The sequence below is a fragment of the Pseudorasbora parva genome, chromosome 17 (genome assembly GCF_024679245.1).
Source record: "Pseudorasbora parva isolate DD20220531a chromosome 17, ASM2467924v1, whole genome shotgun sequence".
NCBI lineage: Eukaryota > Metazoa > Chordata > Actinopteri > Cypriniformes > Gobionidae > Pseudorasbora > Pseudorasbora parva.
This window is the reverse complement of record NC_090188.1, coordinates 19323277-19345987: the sequence shown is the minus strand read 5'-3', so window position 1 is coordinate 19345987 and position 22711 is coordinate 19323277. Positions and strand designations below refer to the sequence as shown.

Below are 22711 nucleotides of genomic sequence, written 5' to 3'. Positions count from 1 at the left end.
AATGAATGCCAAATATAGACTTACACACTGCGAGTTGATGAGTTGATTTATCCTTTCAGAGATTTTTAGATGGATGCTGAGGCTTTTTAGGTCGGGTAGAATCTGGGATCTCTGACCCAGTTTGTTTGCTGGCTTCCATGGCTGCAGCAATACACCGTGTTTTACACCAACTGGCAACCTGGGGTGTCATAATACTATTGGGTAAACTGGCGGTGTGTGGTTTGGCACAGACCAAAATATTTTTTTGAGAAACAAGTAGGTGAATAGGTAAATATCTGCAAGCATATTATGGTATTTGTATGCTTTAGTAAAGTGAAAAACTTACATACAGCACCTTTAACTATGAACTAAGATTAAGGGATGTAGAATATGGTCATGCGGAATGAGGCATTAATATGTGCTTTAGTAAGTACTAATAAACAACCAGTAATGTGCTAATAAGTGCTAAATAGTTAATAGTGAGAACTGGACAATAAACTAAAGTGTTACCAAATGATAGTAACACTTGAGCCATTACTATCCAACATGTTACAAAATCCTCAAAAGCTTAGAGAGTTATCATGTTTTGCACTTTAGAATACTGATCCAAATAATTAGTAATTCCTTCTGAAGGATTTGGTGACACGTGAGTCATTACTAGCGGGTTACCATCACCTTTACTTTAGAATTAATTATACATTATGCATTATTTATGTAAATTATGAGCCTGTATAGTAGTTCTTAGTAGTCCTCGTTTGAAAAAATAGTTAATAGTAGTTACTAGAGTGTTTCTAATGTAGTTATTCATTAATGACAGAACAGTATTCTAAAGTGTAACCCAATATATTTGTATTTGTGCAGAAAAGTTTTTCAGGCAACATCAAGAGAGATGCAGAAAGCCACGCTTTGTCACGCAAGTCACAATCTATGGAGCTGGTTTAAACAGATCCAGATTGATCCAGAGAGATTTAGACTTTCTAGATGTCCTCTTGTACGGTTCTATGTATCTTCTATGTATCTCACAGTCACATCATTTAGCCTAATTTCTTTTGACTGTAGGTCAAGGTCAGTGACTAGCTGCCCTTTACTATCCACTTTGTATATGTATTTGCAAGATAGGCAAGACAAGGTCGCAGTGATGGAAAACAACTGTCTTACTGATTGGTATCACATGCAAATAGAGTGTAATAGAAATGAGATAATTATTCATTCCTTTCAACTAATTAGATCTAAGTCACACTGGACCATTGGATCTGGAGAGCTTCTATCCGCCAGCCCTCTAGAGCTAAAAGAATAAAAGAACTAAAAAGAAATCAACTGGAGGGGGGAATTCTCCCAGGATCTTTCAGGTCTCCGATTGTTTGTACTTTTATTTGTTTATTCGTTTGTTGGCTTATCTATTCATTTCATTATTATTGTTTTCCTTTTTCTATTTTTCTTCTATTTCCCAGTTGAGGTTTAAGTTTTAAATGGTTTCAACTCTTCTTTTGATCTCATTTAGAAAAAGAATAAACAAGAAAATGCAAGCCCTTGAAGTTATTTTAACAATAACACATTTTCTTTTTGTGTACGCCATGATATCTACGCCATTGTGCTGCATCTAAATGTACATGTAAAGCGAGCGAGTAAACTAAACATGCATTACGGCGTATCGTACGCATTTAGTCTTTTGTATTTGTTTGTAAAACTAACACGCAACACACGTTCAGCTCCTCTTTTCTACCTCCTCGTTTAGATACAGTCCTTGAAATAGAATATGTCATTTCCTTTTTTTTCTGCTTTGATGAAGACGTACTGTGTAAATAGGGTTTGACTGTCTTGGTAATCATTTCCATTGAGTGCAGGGTGCTCTGGATAAATAGGTCCTAATTTGTGAGAGGTGTGCAGGCTGAGCTGACAGAGGCTGCCAGCGCATATTACCAGCCCTATTCTCAGCAGAAGGGAGGAGAAAACGTCTGTCTGATTTCTGCCGTTCACAAGCGCTGGAACTGCCGACCTCCCCTTGAAAGTTACGGCCTTTGCTAAAATACACTGTCACCAGGCAAAGATAATGGTGACCTGGGACCAACTACTGCAGGCTTTATGATTCAGTCACACGTTCACAGGTTACACAAAAATCCAAACTTTTGTTCCGGTCGAGGAACAAAACATACAATGAGCTCACCTAAACATTATATAGTTTGTTTTTGAGTTTTGCTGGAGCTGCGGTCTAGCATTTAGTATTTGTTTTCTAACATGTTGAGACTTTGTGCTCATGTCGGAAATGTGTGGTTGAGTCTGGTCCTGTCATTATTTCTTCCTGTACTTTCTTTCTAATATGCAACCTATATTAATAAATTGTACTTATTAGATTTATTTTTAGTAAATACAAAGTTTCTTAAAGGAACACCACCGATTTTAGAAATAGGGCTTATTCAACATATTTCCTACATTTAGATATGTGGGCAAATTCAGTTTTGTCTCAGTGCACACATTGTTTTAGTTTGGCAGGGTCGCCGTTAGCTTAGCTTAGCATAAGGAATCGAATACTACACTCTCAGAAAAAAAGGTACAGTGCTGTCACTGGGGCAGTACCCTAAGGTACAAAAGTGAAAAGGTACATCTTTGTACCTTACTAACCCCTAGTATATATGAGTACCTTAAAAGGTACATATCAGTACTTTAAGAGTGCATGTTAGTACCTTAAAGGAACATAGTAGTACCTTAAAGGTACATATTAGTACCTTTTTGGTTCTGTACCTTAGGGGACCGCCCCAGTGACAGCAATGTACCTTTTTTTTCTGACAGTGTATGTGCCAGCTAACTTTAAAGCAATTGAGCAATTTTAAGAAAGATCACACAAATATGTCAGTTCAACCCAATCATCATTCAATGTAAACATTGATATATTATGCAAAAGATTTAATTAAGTATTAACTGCTCAAATTGACCCCAAAATAACATCGCTAACATGATGCTGTCAAACGTGCTGATATTTGAATGTCGGCACTACCACTGGATGGTAAAGGCCCTTGATGCGCAACCCTGAACAATGGAAGTGATTGTGATTACGGCACAATGATAAGATCAGTTAAAGCAGCGATAACACAGATTTCTCTTCGTCGTTTTTATGACATTTTCATTTAGTCTCTTAATCCACGTCCTATGGGCAGTAATTAAAGCACGTGCTTGCTGAGCTCTTTCCTGGAGTGAGGGAGTATTACATTCTGACCTTTCCAGATAAGGATCCACACACAGGATTTCTAGTGCCGTGCTTCAAGTGGTGCTTCTGAAGATGCCAAAATTGATTTATTTCCATTACCGGGGTGCTAGTTTTGGTGTGTGCAGTGTTTAGAAAGATGCTATTCTCTGGTAATTTACTCAACTCCAGGTCTTTGTAGGTCATGCATAGCCTTTGATTTGTGCATTAGTATTTTGCCTTTTGTTCTATAGAGTACTGATAATCACTTAAAGGAGGTACAGATGAACAATACACTGCCATTTTAAAGTTTGCGGTCAGTTTTTTCAAAGATGGAGAGAACTGAGGAATTAAACAGGTAAATAATGTATTTTATTGAACTGATAAATTCCCATATGTAGCTCTCCAAAAGCTATCTTCATTGTAAAGCATTATCTATTATGAAGGGTCATTTCATTATGGTTGTAGCGCTTTGCTGGAATTTATTTATAAGGGAGTACCGTGTCTATTAATGGATATATCTACAGTAATGTCTTCAGCTTGTCAGCTTGAGATCCTTTCTATCTACAGTGGTTATATCTCTTAAGCCTAGTAGTGAATGTTTATGAGCAGTATGGATAACCATATTCATCCACACAGTCTCACAGACCTGAAGCTCATCCAAAAAATTGTTCTTTCGCAAATTGCATACAGTTTTTTTTTAATAGATAACTTTTTAACCAATAAGGCCGAAAGTTACATAGTGTACCTTTTAAATAGCATAGCATTTTCAAAATAATAAGAGCACCAAATTAGCATATTAGAATGATTTGTAAAGGTTCATGTGACACGGAAGGCTGGAGTAATGGCTGCTGAAAATTCAGCTTTGCTATCAAAGGAATAAATTGCCTTTCGAAATATATTCAAATAGAAAAGTTATTTTAAAAAGTAACACTTTTTTACAATAGTATTATTTTTACAGTATTTTGATTAAATGAATGTAGGCTTGGTAAGCATAAAATACATATTTCAAAAACATTTTAACTTATCTTACCGACCTGCGATGTTTGCCCTGATATCGGTTATATATATGTTATAAGCATGACTTTTAATGGGGTTCCGCCAATAGTTCTGTCAATAAAACTGGTAAAAGCAAATCATTTTGATTTGTATTCTTGTCCACATAGAGAAGTGTGTTTTCCCTCCAATACATAATGTGTGCTTTTCCTGCTGGAAAGAGTTACAAAGACAATGAGAAATCCACCACAGTTGAGGCCTGTTCATCAGGGAGTTGTTTTATTTCTACAAACTCCATCATCTCTATAATCCTTCACTAATTTGTTTTGACTTTCTTGAATAGCTCTGAGTGGGAGAGCGACTTTAACACGACCCAGCTCTAAAGCCAAGTTCACTTTCTCCTGCGTGATTTGCTCATACAAATGAAATGTGTGGTTTGGGTGACAACAGAACCCCTCACGTTTCGACAGAGCGTCGTGTAGAATTCCAAGGGGTTCGACGCTGCCCTGCCAACATTTGTGATCCAATTCAATTCAGATGGAATTCATTTCAACAAACCAGCCCTCATCACATGCGCTAAGAGTGACAAAGAGCTTTTGAGCAACAGGGGAGTTAGTAGAAGGTGGTAAAAGGCAAAGGAAAAGGGGAAAGGAAAATACATTTTGATTGACAAACACAGGATGCAATTAGTAGAGTGTCTGAGCGAGCGAGTGAGTGAGAGGGAGAAAGTGAGAGCACTGATGTGGATCCGTGCTCGGGTGGTGGAGGGCTGCAGCAGAGGGGAATGCTGACTGGAGACTCTTGTGTCTTCTGCCATATGGTCTCCTCATAGCTCTGCTCCGTACCCGAGCCCACAGCTATGCACAAGCCGCACCGTTTCAAGTGGAGGTTGCACACAAAAACACACACCATCTGACTGATGTTTTGCATCCTGATATATCAGAACTATTCATGCATCTGAGGTATCGCCCATGTTCCCCCGAGGGAACTGTCGACGAGTTTACCGAACAGTTGTTAAAGAAATTTAGGGGAAACTCAATTAAAAATTATGCCGATGAACAACTCTAGTGGTTACATTGAAAGCGAGCTCATTTATCTCAAGTACGATGTGTTATTAATGGGTTTTTGAGTTTTTGTTTACACTCCAGACCTCAGTGTAAATAAATGAAGTACTGCATCTGTGGTTGGTTTTGAGGTTGACGGGGTCAGACGGTCAGGGTGAGGCCTGCAGCAGGGCTTTGTCCTCTCATACCTTTGGATCTGTGTAATTGCTGAGCTGACCTGCTGACAGGAAGTCCGTTCAGCCTCCCTTTTTATAGAGCAGCACTGCAGGCTTGTGTGCTAGTGATGGATAGCCGGAGCCAGGGGCCGACACTAGGCAAGGTGGGATCTCGTCAAGGGCCTCCGCCTCTACGCCAGCTCTCAAGCCCTTAGACCAGTGTTCTCATTAACACACAGTCAGGGTTTGGCCTACATCCTACTGCAACCTGCACTGTGGCTTTCCCTGGACATCAGAGGCATTTAGCTGTTACATTTGTTCACTCCTAGAGGCCTGTATGCACTGTAAATGATTTCTGTTGTTTTCACAGTATTATACTGTTTTCTCAACAGTGTCTTGCTGTATAACACATTTACATTATGTTACTGTAGATTTTGTTGCTTTCACAGTATTATTTTGTATTTTCAACAGTTATGTACTGTGTACACAGTTCACAGTATTTTACTGTAGATTTCCAGTGCATTCTGGGAAATTATCAGCTACTGTAAATCTAAATACAGCAGTGCAAATTGACCGCGAAAAACACAACACACAATTCTGCAGGTAAAATCGCCTACAAATAAAACATTTTCAGGACTGGATGACTATTAAAAGTCTTCATTTATGTCAGTGGGGGGTGCTGGTGCACAAGAGGCCATTTGAAAGATTTTCTGTCGTGACAGTGCATCATCAGTCTTTTCTGCCGACCTGGAACTTCGTCTGGTAAGTAGCATTTGTATTTATATGGATTCTAATAATTTAAAATTATTTAGAATAGCTGACCACGATTTAGATATTGAATTTATTTCTCAACATTTTGCTATACGCTGTGTACAATGTAGTTCGGGACATGATACTGTTCATTTAAATACAGTAGTACGAAATGACCGCGAAAAATAACATCAAGCTGCCATTTTATGAAGAAGAACTCTCTTCAGTTCCCTGAGCAACTTTGAGAGCGCAGGCCGCATCGCGTCGTTGTCTCTGTCAGCAAAGTGTTCGCCATAAATATCTGGTTAGTGATGAATCTTTATATATTTTTAATGCAATCAAATGATCAGTAACAGGTTACCGTTAGTTTAAATAAGAACTGCCCACGGCATGTTCTATATTAACGTATGTAAGGCAAGAGCGGATTTCCTTCATGTTGAAAGCTTATAGCCTAACGTTACATGATTAGTAAGGTTAAATGTGATTTATTGCATACTCTTATAAGGTCAGAATAATTTAACATGAATCTTTTTGCCATTTACCAGCGCCTGCGCGTTCATTAGGGTTTGGAATTGAAACTGAAATCTGATACCACAGGTTTGGACTCGGATTATTGTTAAAAAAAAAATTTTTCGATTGCTCTTATCAATTTATTCGCGCTTATTATCGTGTAAATCACAACTTTATTCTGTACGTCTTTAATGACCTGGACTGGCGATCTGCCAGGACCTTGTGCAGTTGCGCGCTCATTTAAGGTTACCTCAGTCTATCTGGACTGAGGGAAGCGTTCAAAAGTCATTTTTTCCCCCAAAGACAAAGCTAGGTGTGACATTTACATTATTGTCTGCTATAATATCGTAATTGTTGTTCTGACTTGGTTACTCAAGTGGGTGGGGTGGGGGACGCATTGAAAGTTTAAAATGCGTGATAAAGCGAGAGAGACGTTTTCCCCAATAATGTGATGATAATTTAATTGATTTTAAACAACAGTCCAAAAAAAATATTAATAAATTACATAAAGTGATAAATTACACTTTAGACATGAGTGTGTCTGTTTTTGCTCTTTTTCTACAAAAAACGTTTTAACCAAGCCGGAGCAGAGCTTATTAAAGCGACACTGCAGTGTTTTGTTCCTGAATAAATCTGTTTTTGAACGAACCATTTGAGTGAACGATTTAATAATTTATTATTAAAACCGCCACTTGCTTTGTTTCTAAGAGAATCAGCAGTTTTGAACTTGAATGAATAAGTTAATAAACCACTCAACATGACATATTTGATGCTAACTGCAGTTTTAGTGTGATATTTACCCATGGCAAACCAGCCAAGGTACTACTAACCCAGCACAGCAAACATATCCTTTTCTAATTTTCAAATAATTATAAAAAACACATTGACAAATGTTAATATCAGACAAAATTATGCTGATTTATGATATTCCGCTGCAATTAATGGCACAAAATTATTTCCCCTAAAAATGTTTTTTGATTATTAGTTGTATGTCTTGCCACTGATTGATTTGTGCTTATCTTTCGTTGCAGGATTATCAGAAGTGCTGTTGCTCCCACTTTTTCCCTCACCTGGCCTTCATCTTAACCTGTCTATTTTTCTTTTTTTTACCTGTTCAGGATCATTTTTACATGATGAAATGTAACCAGTTGTTCACTGGTTAAATTATACATTTTTCATAAATCTTGTTTTTAATTGTTGTATTATATTACATTATTATTACTAATGTATTAAAAATATGTTTCAAAATAAACAATAAACCTTGTGCAGTTAAAGCTTCAATTGTTCTTTTTCTATTTGCCTTTAAAAGTAGATTTTCTACATATTCTACCGGTTACAAAGCAGCACTATAAAATAAAATAAAAATAACATTTCATAACTGTATACTACTATACAGTATTAATAAAAATCAACGGTGTAATACTGTACTTCAACATGGTAAAAATACAGTAAAATAATGTTTTTAATTTTACGGTATGCTTAATACTACTGTAGTTAGTATTACAGTAATTTTACTGTTGAATAAAATACAGCAACTACTGGATAATTGTTGCCAGTAAGTTACTGTTAATTTGACAATAAATTTTTTACAGTGTGGTTTTAATAAATAACATGAAGGTACAGCAAAGTCAGATCCTTTTGATTCTGGAAGTTAGAAAGCTGTTATTACAAGAAATGGTCCTATTATTTCTAAATGTTGTTACATAAATGCATATTTATTGCATCTGTAATACATACTGGGGTTATGTGGGATAGAGTAAAAAAGTTATAGTGGTAACTGAAAGGTTATTTGTTTAGACCCACTAAGGTTCAGTCCTGCTCCAGAGTTGAATTCCAACCCTGTTAACTCTTTCCCCACCAAACACGGAATTTTCCGTAATTTGTGAGTGTGTGTGTGTGTGTGTGTGTGTGTGGGGGGGGGGTTCTGAGTACTGAATCTCCTGATCAAAACACGCGAGTAGGACGTAGTAAAACATGTGATCATTTGTAATCATATGAAAAATAAGGTGATCATCAACATTAAACATCATAAAAATCAAAACTGCCTCATGTTAGTGAATGAACTGTTGACCCAGGATGAGCTACAGGACTGTGCAAGCATTAGGGGTGTTGATGGACTCGATCTACTCCATCTGTGTTTGATCATCGCTCTGAATCGGATCTGGAAGTCCTGCACAAAAACTTGATTTTCTCAGCTTTTTGTTCAAAATGTTGCTTTTTTTATGAAATTTACACCTATTCAAGTGTTGATATAAAAAAATGTAAGAAGCTAGCATAAAACATTTTTAAACATTTATTTTTTCAGCTCTTTCTTTTAGTATATTGCATACTCCGATATTCATAGAACAACATATTCTGTGGGCTATTCATTTTTTGTGAAAATGGTCAAAAACCCTGGTGGTAGCTGGCAACTGGCAAATTTTTTTTAAACGCTGGTGGGGAAAGAGTTAAACCTTTAGTAGGCATACTAAAAACCTCCATGCAGGTGTGTTGAGGCAAGTTGGAGCAAATCTCTGCAGGACAGTGGTCCTCCAGGACCGAGTTTAAACACCCCTGCACTAAGAGATGGCTTCCATTGTGTCACTGAGAAAGTATGTTCAGAGGCACTGCCCTTCCAATAGGTGTTCTCTATTGTTCACTTTGCATAAAACACACTTTAGGGTAAATAGGTCCTGAAACTTCAACAGATAGTCAGTGAAAAGAGGTGTTTAAATAAATATTATGGCTACACTGCTGTGATTAGGCAGAGCAGCAGGCAATCACAGCCGCCCTGATATAGAGCCATATCGCAAGTGTTAAATAAATTAGAAACAACTATGGTGTCTTTAAAAACCCTCTTTTGCTCTGAACTGCTTCCTTCCCCCACATATAGAAATCTCAAGTTGACAGTTTAACAGTTGATCCTAAGCCTCCGTTAATAATTCTAAATGTCCCTTTAGAACAAGCAATGAAGGAACACTGAGATGCTTCACTAAAGCTTATTGTCTCATGCAGAGCAGAGTATTATGGAAGAGAGAGATAGACTAAGCGAATGCATTACCTGCATCTGATTTAACATTAATCTTTCAGGTCAATTTTATATTCATAATAAAAAAAATCAGTTTGAATGTCCAATGAGAATTTCTTTGTCTTAGTATTCTTTTAATAGTTCAGATGATTTCCATGACAACACTAGTTAATGTATTGGTTATTTGTGTCTTATAATGTGTTTTTACAGTAAAAAATAGTGTCCTTGTTGTTTACAACCTTGTTTCAGTCCCTTTTCAATATAAAAGTATTTGCTACTGACTCACTAATAAAGACTTTGCTGTCAGCGAATGGCATAATGTCAAAATCACAATCACTAACAGGCCCTTTCTCAATACCAAATATGGTATTTTATTTACATGAAATCAAACAGTATTTATTGAACAGTAATAGTCATTATAAAAGTCAAACAATTCAGTCAAAATGACTAAAGCAGCACTCTAGTTAGTACAGGATTTAAGTAAAATAAAAAATATTAAGTCGTGAAACTTAACTTTGCCATTAGGAAATCGATTTGCTCTGGAACAAGTAATAGATTAATAAGACCAACGATTGCCCATTTGATATACCAAAAAAGAATTATATCTCATGCTTAACCACTATCTACATAAGCGGCACATTCCCAGAGGACTGGCAGAGATAAAGCTGTTCTTGCGGGTACATGAGAGCGAAATGTCTGCTGACGGCCTGGAGCTCACATCTCGAAAAAACGTCTAAACCAATTTTCAAATAAGAGCTATGTTTATATAAATAAATTGCATATTTGAGGTCTAAACAACTACATTCTTGCCTAACTGTACATTCCATGTACAGTAACAGTATAAATACATCAGCAGTATTTGTAAACTTATAGTGGGTTTGCTCCTCCGCCATTGACGCTCACTGTGAGAAATTACTTCAGTATAGTTCCAGCTGAAACAAGTGGAGTGACATAAATTGTGAAACTGTTTATGTGTGATATTATCAGAATATTGCATGGCTGTAAAAGGCTCTCAGCCAATCAGATTGAAGAACAAGGAACATGATCTGTTTTATAACTGTTGTGATAAATATCAAATTAATACAATATAATTTAATAGTTTCATAGTTGAGAAGGTCAAGAAATCTAAAACCCCATATTATATAGTGGGTAGAGACTTTTTGTTTTAAAAATGTGTTTAGCTACTTTGCATGTTATTTTTAGTGACCATGTCAAGTCACTAACAACAAAGTATACTGTTTTGTAGTACACTGTACACTGGAATGTGTCAAAAATTAAAGTGTCTGTTGTAATATTACTCAATATAGTTACCCATATAGCCACATGACGGGCTAAATGTGATGTCCATCTCTACAGGAATGCTTGTTGATTTGTGCCCATGTACCTTTGATGTTTGTTTAGGTGTGTATGAGTTATGAAAGGAATCATTTGGCACACTCTTTCTCACTTTCTCGCTCCCTTCTCGCACTCACAGTTACATGCAGTGCAGTCGTTGAAGCAGAAAATATTGCTGTCTAGATATTTGTCCTGGGGCTGATAGAGAGGGCATTGTCTTGGGACTCTCTCAGGCCTCCGAGCTCATAGTTGTGCATGGCAGCTGCAAAGTGTGCTTTGTTATGTGTCTAAGGATTGGGGTTCAAGACCTTGCTTTTTCTTGAAATACTAGGCAGATCAGAGGCACACATGTTCCTAGGGGACCAGGGGTCGACGCTTCTCTGTCCAATTTCTCTATATTATTTATTTATTTTGATTCCCATGCTTTTGTATCTCAGCTTGATTTTCCAGGCCAGACCCTCAGACTGCCCTGCAGTGTACAGGGCCCCAGGGGCTTTCCTCTCTCCTATTGTTCTCATTATCCAAAACGCCGTATTTAACCTACAAACATTTAAAGTAAAACTGGGGAACAGCTGTCACATTAGAGGGAGACAGCACTGGCAGTAATAACCAAAATACTGTAATTGAAGCCGTGATGTAATGCGAGCGCAGACGGAATAAACAATAGATTTACTTTTGTTTGTTGTCCTAGTCTGTTAAACAGTAGTGAGTTTTCCCTCAAGATAACTAGCGCAGTTATTTCGCTCAGGGATGTGCTACAGGAAGTGAGGCTCCAGTCTGTTTGTTAGCATCGATGCTGTCGTTGTGTGGGCACTGCCGACAAACATCTCTCTCTCTCTCTCTCTCTCTCTCTCTCTCTCTCTCTCTCTCTCTCTCTCTCTCTCTCTCTCTCTCTCTCTCTCTCTCTCTCTCTCTCTCTTTCTCTCTCTCTCTCTCTCTCTCTCTCTCTCTCTCTCTCTCTCTCTCTCTCTCTCTCTCTCTCTCTCTCTCTCTCTCTCTTTCTCTCTCTCTCTCTCTCTCTCTCTCTCTCTCTCTCTCTCTCTCTCTCTCTCTCTCTCTCTCTCTCTCCTTGTCGCTTTCTGGCTTTCTTCTCTGCAGGCCTTTAAACTGTAGCAGAGGGTTTGTGTCATTTTGCGCTGCAGTGTTTTAGTGGAGGAGCATGTTCGCAAGCATGAGTGGTGGCATCTGGCAGCAGATGAGGATGCCACAATGCTGCATTATATGACTTGTGCTAAATATATGCCTAAGTATTATGTCATAATACGTGTATTTAAGAAAATGGCCTGTTTTTGAAAAAAATATATAAATAAATAATTTATTCAAACAATATGAAATAATTTAGGTATCAGTAACAGGGTAACTAAAACAAAGGTTGTTTTTTTTTATGTAGTACAGATATTTCAAAATATGTTTACAATATCAGCGTATATTTTTTCTCTTTTCTAAAGTTAACTAAATGGACGCTGAATGACGCTGAATGTTTTTATTGATGTCTTTCCACAGCTGAACCATTGATTGGAAATTACTTGAGACGTACCACATTTCGGTGAGTTTTTTTTTCTTCTTTCAGCACACACTGATGTTCATTTAATTGTTTTGTCATCCACACCAGTGTTGATATTGTATATTCTAGCGAGCAGTGCGCATTACAAGTAACTCGAGTTACGTAATCCGATTACTTTTTTCAAGAAGCTAGTAAAGTAACACATTACTTTTCAATTGACAACAAAATACCTGAGTTACTTTTTTCCAATAAGTAACAAAAGTTACCTTGTTTTTCCATTTATTGACTGACAGCTCTCTTGTCCTTATGTTGAGTGAAATTGTGAATAAATACAGAGGCGTTGTGGTTGTGTGAGAGTGTTTGGACATGATGGTTATTGTAGTTCTAGACTAAATGTGAGCATACATTTACTCACCTCACTTGCATAAAAAAGATTCAGTGTTCCTTAAACTGAATAATATCAGTGAAATTCCAGATCAGAATATTATGTAACCCTTCGATAATTAAATATGTTTAAATATTTAATTTAGACAAGAAGTGCTTTAACTAAATATTTTTATTTGTATGCATTTAATATTACTTTATTGACCTCACTTTATTGACCAACTTCCTGCTGACCTGCGATGTTTCAGTTAAACCTTAGACAAAAATTACTTTTGATTTTTGATTTTATTAGTAAAGTGTTAAACTTTTGTCTCCTGCGTCCTATTCTTTTTTTTTTTTTTTTTGAGCGGCACCCTTTACTGAAGGAAATGGGCATTTCATTCAGCCTTATTATTTCAATTTTGATGTGAAAGGGTCTTTTTGTTTGCCCAAAAATCAAACAAACCAAGCCCAGGTGAGAAAAGTAGTGCAAAAGTAACATAAAACATTACTTTTCTTAAAAAGTAACCAGGTAATGCATTTAGTTACTTTTTAGGGGATATTGTAATATTTTATAAATTACTTTTCAAAGTAACTTTTCCCAACACAGTTAGTGAGTGTTCGTCTGTCACTTTAAATGCAAGCTCTTTAAAGCAGAATGGATTCTGATTGGCTGTCAATATTTTTATCATTCATCTGCTAGATAAAATCGATCTGAAAGTGATTGAAGTTATATAAGTCTCTGTGCCGTTATCGTTATAGCTGTGGTGTGAACTTTGCTATTCTTTTGCTAAGCTATATCGTTATTTTTATCATTATTGTCTTTGGTTTGAATGGGCCATTTTATTTTTTATTTTTTAAATGGCAGTTTAAAAGCTGTGAGTTAAAAAACAAAAACAAACCTCAAGCTTTATAGGTTATATAAGTGTTCTGCTTATATTCCATGAACAACTCATTGTGTCTTCAGATGAGTATGTTAGCAGTATGTGTCTGTATTTATGATATATTTATACATATATACTTAAATCATACAACACCCAACACTTTACTCTTTACTCACTTGTTGGATGGCCTTCGTTACACACCCGGCGCCTAAATCACTGGTATCAGTTAATTTACAAGTCCATATTAGGTAAAACACCATCTTACCTAAGTACTTTAGTAACCATAACAGTGCCTGTATTTAACCTGCGCTCGAGTAAATATATCTCTCTTGACCCCACAAAATCTCGCACCTCTTTTGGCCGCTCTTCTTTTCAATTTTCTGCTGCAAATGATTGGAACATTTTACAAAAATCTCTTAAATTAGAATCCATTGTTTCAATCACTACTTTTAAAGGTTTAATATCAGATTTACTAACAGACCACTGTACATGTTGATGCTCGTTGCAAAAACAGTAGAATGTATTTTTGCACGTACTAAATGAAATGGCTGTTATTGCATCTATTTGCATATTTTTATATTTGCTCAATGCCTAGAACTTTTTATTTGAAATTTGAACGTCCTCTATATTTATGATTGTGCATTTTAATGTTGGTATGTTATGTGTAATTTTATGTCGCCTTGTACTCTGCGCCTTATCTTGGCCAGGTCGCGGTTGCAAATGAGATCCTGTTCTCAACCGATTAACCTGGTTAAATAAAGGTAAAATAAATAAAATAAAAAATCTAACAGGATGTTTACCTGAAGCTAGATGCTACAGCGAGTGAGAAACTGAGCTCAGCTTAGCGTCTATTGACTTCACCAATACTTGCTGTCCATTTGCACTGGCAGCCTGAAGAAATATGGCCTCTTAATTGGTGAATCATGACACGTTGTAGTAGCTGTGATTGCCACCAAAGTGAAACAGTGAGATTATTAGCCATCCCGCAATGAAATTTATTATGATCTACAGGGCTCTGTGTCTGAAGAGACCATTCCACCTCAGCGGGGAAGCAACAACACCGCTCTTATTAGTCATACTTCACTAGCTGTCAACAGCCACAAAGGCGAATCATGATTAAAAATGCCGCTTGTTCAGGACGGTCTTGTGTTTGGTGTCACGAGCGAAATGTTGTGTTATTTGTGCGCTTTATTGATGGAGCAGTTTTGTGGAAAGACGACACTTTTGAAATGTCTGTTAATTTCCATATAGCGCTGAGAGAAAAGACGGGCAGAGATGATAACTGCAAATAAATCAGCGAGCGAACTGTTTCATAATTCTGTGGAAAATATGGTGAATGAAACCCCCATTACAGAGGAAATTGAAGCCCTTTGTTCTTAAGCATTTACTTCTTCGGATATTTCCCTGGATGGAGTCGGAGATTTGCCGGGCCGGAGTTACCCAGATGAGACAAACAGGAATTAAAACGCCATATGCTTGGAAACGCTACCTCGGCACTGCTCAAATGCCTCTGCAATTTCTATCAGTTTAAAGAGGGAAATCTTCAGAGCACCTCAACCGTTTATTTATATATTTTCATCCTGCTCATTTGTTTATTTGTTCCATCTCACTCTCTGTCATGTTCATCAGTTTTGCGATGACAGCGCTGCCTAATTTTTTTTTATAGCATGATGCCGTTTGGTTACTTGATGAGTTGTACATGTAAAAATGCACAGAAATGCCAATTTTTTGTCCAAAATTCATCTCCATCAACTGTCCTGAGAGAGTCAGCCCCTGACAATGAGTTCATACCAGCGGGGTTCTATGACTGGGAGCCTGGGAGCCCCTTCTTTGATTTGTAAAGCCGATGAGATGTTTCTTATTTGGAAGCCTGGCTCAATCTCAATCTAGCGGTGCATTAGAGGTGCTGTTCCCCTACGCCCCACCTAGCTCAGTTAATTGTGTGTTTTCAACCCGCTGTCGGAGGCTAATTTAACTATAGATTGAAATGAAACAGCCCTGGCCTCACATTTTCTGGCAATCAAGACTCCAATTTGACTGTGTTTTCTCAGCAGACATTAATGATTCCAAAGCTAATACTCATTGTTTGAGGTGACATAGCAGCCCTGGCATTTACTTAACCTTTTGTCTTATGTACAAGTCTGAGTCAATGCAGAATCTACTCTTAATTAATATCTTTTCTTCTCTCTGCCAACATTCATTTCTTGAATATTCAGGGACAGTCAAAGTAGACAAAGGTGGATAATTCAAAGATAAAAAACGCCAAGAACATTTTATTTAATCACCCCCATCCCCCCCTCCACAAAAAAAGGAGAAACTTGTTTCTTTATTTTATATTTTTTTGAGGTTTGTCAGGCATAATTAACATTCAAAGCAGCTTCTTGGATATGTTAAAATCACACTTACAAAGAACAGCTCGGGTCACCTTGAACCTTAAACTTCTGTTGTGAACCGGGTCAACAAACCAAAATGCAGTTTCTGTAGTTAAATGCAAATCATTGACATGTTAATAACTGCATCAGTGTTTTTAAAGTAAAGTATGTTCAGTTAATTGAAATAAAGCTGAAATTAAATAAAATGTAAATAGTAATGTTATAAAAAGTATTAAAATTACTAATAAATTCAAATATGAATAAATACTATAATACTAAAATATAAAACTCTGGTTAGCATCAGTTTTAAATAATAATAATAATAATAATAATAATAATAATAATAATAATAATAATAATTATTATTATTATTATTATTATTATTATTATTATTATTATTATTATTATTATTATTATTATTATTATTATTATTATTATGCAAATTTAGTTCACATTTATATTCATATAAAGTCACCAAAAATATTTCTAAAGTCTCTAAATGGCTGCTTTTTGAATCACATTGATAATGGTTTTGTCTACATGCTACTGAAGATAAACCAATAGGAGCTGTGTATTTGAGGTCTGCCAGTGATGTAATAATGTAGTATAAACAAAGAAAAACACTGACTGCATAGCAGCAATCTCTGAAGACAAGAAGTGCTTTCATTCTCATTCCCTTTTGCAGCGGCCTTTTTTATGCAAACATGATTTCCTTCTATAATTTGAACCCTTTTTATGACAATCAAATATATCCCATGTTCAGCCTCTCTTCTCTCTCTCTGCTAAACTCCTTCTCCTTCCAGATAGGCCCCTCTGTGTACATTATCCAACATACACACGGCGTGCAAGTTGCACGGGTGTTTGAAAAGTGTGACAGAAATCATTTATTATTCTGCGATATTCAGAACAAATAAGGTTATGAGGCAGCAAAGCAAGCACAGGGCCTTGAGCTCAGAGGCTATTTGATTTGTCACAGGCCTGTTTTATGTCTCTCTCTCTCTCTCTCTCTCTCTCTCTCTCTCTCTCTCTCTCTCTCTCTCTCTCTCTCTCTCTCTCTCTCTCTCTGAGTGCGTGTTGGGAGTGAGAAGGGTGCGTGTCTGAGAGCGTGTTTTCTGTCGTACGCGATTCTTTATAACTTTCTTTCTGTTTTTTCTTATTCTTTATTTTTGTGTTTACTATCTAATATTAATATAGAGTTGTAATAAAAGTTGTGCCGTGCTTTGCACGGAGTATCTGGCGTTAGGTATGGCGTCCACAGGTGGAAGGACGTCATTATCTCTCCGCCATGGTTTCAGGTGTGTGCCAGAGGCGAGTGCTACTGTGGAAGATGTTTTGTTAGCGGTTGGTGAGCAGATGGGCTATGAGAATATATTGTCAGCTTCGAGAATGAACAAAGGAGTAGTAGTCTTTCTCAAAACGGAAGCTTTGGTCAATAAAGTAATTGAGAACGGGTTGTGGGTTAAGGAAATGTTTGTTAATATTACTCCGCTGTTTGCTCCGGCAACAAAAGTAATCATTTCAAACGTCCCTCCATTCATTGAAAACGAAGTCATAGTGAGAGCGCTTACGAGATTCGGAAAAGTGGTAAGTGAGATAAAAACAGTTTCTTTGGGATGTAACCCAGCTAACAATTTTAGGTTATAAGAACGTTTCCCTAACGTTCCCATTAAGTTCTAAAAACGTTTTTGAACGTTCTAGGAACGTTGAAATGTCCAGTTTGTGGAACGTTGTATTAACGTTCTCTTTAGGTTCTAAGAACGTTAAATAACGTTCTTATAAGGGTGTGGAGTATGATCAAATAAAATATTCCTGTTTTCTCCTTTACTGTACTTGCTTTTGTTTATTGACAACTTATTCTTTCTTAAAAAAAGCTAAAACCACTTTTATAATTGACTTTTACATTTATATTACATTTATATTTAGTACACAATTAGTTTACAAGATTTTACTTCTGATTGTTAAAAAATTAATATATACACGAAAATAGCATTTAAGTGTCATTAAGTTATCTCTAGATATACAAATGATATATCTGAAGTTTAAGAAAAAGTTGATGACTAATTTGTAATGACTAATACTTTTTTTAATGTAGTAACGTTTTTAAAACGTTCCACTAACAATGTAAGAATAACGTTTTATAGCTAACGTTTTTAGAACGTTTCTCTATAGCAAAAAACGTTGGCACAACGTTCTAATAACGTTACTGCGAGAACGTTTTTTGATAACGTTTAGAGAACTTTCAAAGAACGTTAGCCAACGTTCTGAGAACGTTCCCTGTTAGCTGGGAAGAACCCCGCGCTTAAGCACGTTATGTCTTTTAGAAGACAAGCGTTTATGCTTCTGAGTTCTTCTGATAAAGTACTGGATGTGTCGTTTAGAGTGAATGATGGCGACAGTTCGTACATGATTTTTGCTAGTACGGAAAGCCTGCGATGTTTTGAATGTGGGGAGTATGGACATAAAAGACTATCATGCCCTCAAAAGAAAACAACTTCGGAGGAACCTAGGATTATTGTTGAAACGGATGAACAATTGGTGCGTGAGGATGTGGCGGGGAAACAGACACCAGGAGAGGAAAAGTCAGGTTTGGACGGAGACCCCGTTGTACAGACGAGTGAGGCCAATGGATTAGAGGTGAGTGAGAATGCTGTGAGTGATTTAAACTATGTTGATAAAGAAAAGCCAAGCTGTAGCAATGTAAATGGTACTGAAGTTGTAAGAGAGCAACATGTAGTTAGTCATGTAGGCCTTTGTGGCAGTGGTGAGCAGAGTAGTAATATGGAGGAGGATGATGCGGCTTCTGATATTATGACGCAGAGCCAGGATGATATGAAGGATGATGAGAGTTTGTCAGATTTGTCGGATCTCGGTAAAATTGATGAGGATTTGTACTCTGTGGAACAGATAAATGCGTTTTTGGACGAGACTAAAGGAAAAAGGGTAGAAATAGGAGATTTTTTCCCTGACGTAGAGAAGTTTGTTGCTTCTGTGGTGTGGGCACGTAAAACATACAATCATACAGTGTTATCGCAACAGAAACGGTACAGACTGAAGAAGTATATAACAGTGTTGCGGCAGGGTAAAAGGAATTTGAATGAAAGAAAGAATCGAGGAAAAGCTAAATAAAAATTATGGCTTCATATATAGTTTTGTGTTTCTTTTCCTTTTTCTTCTACTGTTTTTTCTACTCTTCCTATTTAATGGAGTATCTTAGAATAGGCTCTTTAAATGTGAATGGTCTGAGGGATAAGAAAAAGCAGGCTTTAGTATCAGAGTATTTTCATATTAAGAATATTTCAGTAGGATTTCTCCAAGAAACCCATAGTAATACGAGTAATGAGTCTGAATGGGGTTTGTGGTGGAAGGGGGAATATGCTTTAAGTCATTGCTCAAATTTTAGTGCAGGAGTAGCGATCTTGTTTAATCCAACTTTGAAGGCAAAACTTATATCTAGACATGAGATAGAACCTGGAAGATTACTTCTAGTAAGAGCCGAAATACAAAATTTTAAATTTCTGTTTGTTAATATGTATGCCCCTAATGGTGGAACAGAAAGAGTTCTTTTGTTTGAGAAATTGGGTCGTGTTTTAAAAGCTCTTAATTCAAGTGACGTAATTATAATGGCAGGAGACTGGAATTGCACTTTGAATTTTAACATGGATAGAAATGCTGAGGAACCTCACCATAAATCAGCACTTGCATTATCTGAAGTAGTTAAGAGTTTGAATCTCGATGATATTTGGAGAGCGAAAAACCCATCACTTAAACAATATACCTGGGTAAAAGTTACGGATGGCAAAGTTTATGCTGCAAGGTTAGATCGTTTTTATGTGACACGTGATTCAAGTAATAGAGTGGGTAATGTTAATATTATTCCAAATATAATTTCAGATCATAAAATGGTAACCATGGATTTTGTATTGTTAAAGGAAAGAAAAAGGAGTATGTATTGGTATTTTAATAATAAACTCTTACAAGATATTGTCTTTTGTGCAAATTTTAAATTGTTTTGGGAGTCATGGCAAATGCAAAAAGAACATTATGTTGATATAAAACAATGGTGGGACATTGGAAAGGTGCAAATTAGAGTTTTCTGTCAGCAATACTCGTCATATTCAAACACAACATTGAAGACTCGGATACAGGACTTGGAAAATGAGATCTCTGATATAGAGGAGAAAATGATGGCAAGGAATGGACTCTGGTTGGAAGCTGCCCTTTCAGAGAAAAAGCTTCTGTTGAACTCTTTATTGCATGACAAAGTGAAAGGTGCCCTTGTTAGGGCTCGTTTTATTCAAAGTAAAGACATTGACGGACCCACTAAATTCTTTTTTAATTTAGAGCGAAAGACTAATCAAGGAAAGATGATGGTGGGTTTAAAAAATGATGACGGTCTTGTTACTTATGATCCCTGTGAAATGAGAAAAATCGCTGTTGATTTTTATTCTGATTTATATACAGCTAATGTCACAGATTCTAAATGTAAAGAAGATTTATTTTCATGTCTTAAGAGTTTGATGCCCGAGCAACGAGAGGATATTGATTTACCAATCACATTCAAAGATGTGACTAAATCTGTCAAAGATCTTTCATCAGAGAAGGCTCCTGGTCTAGACGGTCTAACAGCTGAATTCTATAAACAGTTCTGGCATGTGATCGGAAAAGACTATTTTGAGGTGCTTTTATTTTCAATACAGACTGGGTCTTTACCTAAGAGTTGTAATAGAGCAGTGTTGTCTTTGTTACCAAAAAAAGGTGATTTATATTGTTTGAAGAATTGGCGACCTGTTGCATTAATGTGTATGGATTATAAAATTTTTTCAAAATGTATTGCCAGCAGATTAAATAATTATATGAGTGTTTTAATCATGAAAGAACAATCTTATTGTGTAAAGGGGCGATGTATTAGAGATAATTTATTTTTAATGCGAGATGTAATAGATTATGCAATGTATAATGATGTTGATTTGGGTTTAATATCACTTGACCAAGAAAAAGCGTTCGACAGAGTCGACCATGCCTATTTGTTTGAGTTACTTAAGACTTTTGGTTTCGGAGATCGGTTTATTTCGTGGGTTAATTTATTATACAATGAAGCTGAATGTATGGTCAAAGTAGCTGGAGGGTTAAGTGTTCCTATTAAAATACAGAGGGGAATAAGACAGGGATGCCCTCTTTCAGGGCAGCTCTATAGTCTTGCGATTGAACCCCTACTGTGCAAATTAAGAGAACAGTTGACAGGTTTACACATTGAAGGGTCAAATATTTCAAATTATGTGAAATTATCAGCTTATGCTGATGATGTAACGGTCATAATTAGGGACAATAATGATATTAAAGTGGTTTTAGAAAATCTTAAATGTTATGGGAGAGCATCATCAGCACAAATAAATTGGACAAAAAGTGAGGCCTTATGGTGTGGTTCAGAGAGGCTAAATGTCCCACAGCTGCCTAATAATATTATATGGCGCAAAGATGGTTTTAAGTTTTTAGGAGTGTTTTTAGGCTCTGAAACATATAAAAAAAAGAATTGGGAAGGATTATTGGAAAAAGTGTGTCTCCGGTTATCAAATTGGAAATGGCTAATACCTCAGCTCTCCTATAGGGGAAGGGTCTTAATAGCCAATAATCTTGTTGCTTCAACTTTGTGGCATAAATTGACTGTATTGGACCCCCCTGCTGCTGTCACTAAGGACATTCAGAGATGTATTGTTGAGTTCTTTTGGACAGGTCAGCATTGGCTGAAACCTGCAGTACTTTACCTGCCTCTTCATGAGGGGGGGCAAGGTTTAATTGATGTAGACAGTAGGATTGCTGTTTTTAGACTACAAGCTGCCCAGAGGCTGTTGTATGGGGAAGATGTCTGTTGGGCTGATGTGGCTTGTGGTCTTTTGAGGAGAGGAGGACGACTGGGACTAGATCGACACTTGTTTTTAATGAAATTAAATGATGAGATATTAGCCGAGTTAACTCCGTTTTATAAAACTGTCCTGAAATCCTGGAATGTTCTGAGAACTGTTCGTGAAGAAGGAGTTGCAAGTGGATCATGGATTAAAGAAGAACCTCTCCTGTATAATCCCACATTACCTATGGACATCTTGAACTCTCATTCCATGCTGACTGCTATGGTGAAAGCTAAGTTTATAAAAGTCTCTCATCTTTGGAGTAAGAGAGAATGGTTGCCTTCAAGAGACATTGCGGCAAAGCTTGGTATTAAATCACTCCGAGTCGCAGAAAGATTAAGGACTGAATTTTTATCTGTAATACCATCAACATTTGCAGATTTTTTGGAAGAGGAAACAAAGAAGAAATGTAATAATGAGATGGTTGAGTTTCCAAGTCTGAGTGTAAAGGCAGCTGTGGAGATATGGCCAGAGGATAAAGGAAAGTTGCTGAGTTTTAAAACTCCAGAACTTAGTTTGTTTGCTGATATTGGAAAAAGAGCAATGTATCAGACCTGTGTAAAAGTGAGGCATTTTGAATCATTAAAAAGCGTCTCAGACTCTAAATGGCAAGGGATGGAAGGATTTGATGTTCCCCCTACTGGTAGCTGGAGGACTTTATATAAACGTCCTATCGATAAGAGAACTGCGGACCTCCAGTGGCGATTAATA

General features: G+C 36.7%; 1 long non-coding RNA gene across 12 annotated transcripts in view; it reads left to right on the top strand.

Moving 5' to 3' along the window:
• The window catches only part of LOC137045543 (uncharacterized), a 407625-nt gene that overhangs the window by 330476 nt on the left and 54438 nt on the right, over positions 1-22711 (top strand). For all 12 annotated transcript variants that reach the window (XR_010898800.1, XR_010898803.1, XR_010898799.1 and 9 more), the window contains one exon: positions 12478-12520. This is a non-coding gene — a long non-coding RNA (uncharacterized lncRNA). The remainder of the gene's footprint in view (positions 1-12477; positions 12521-22711) is intronic.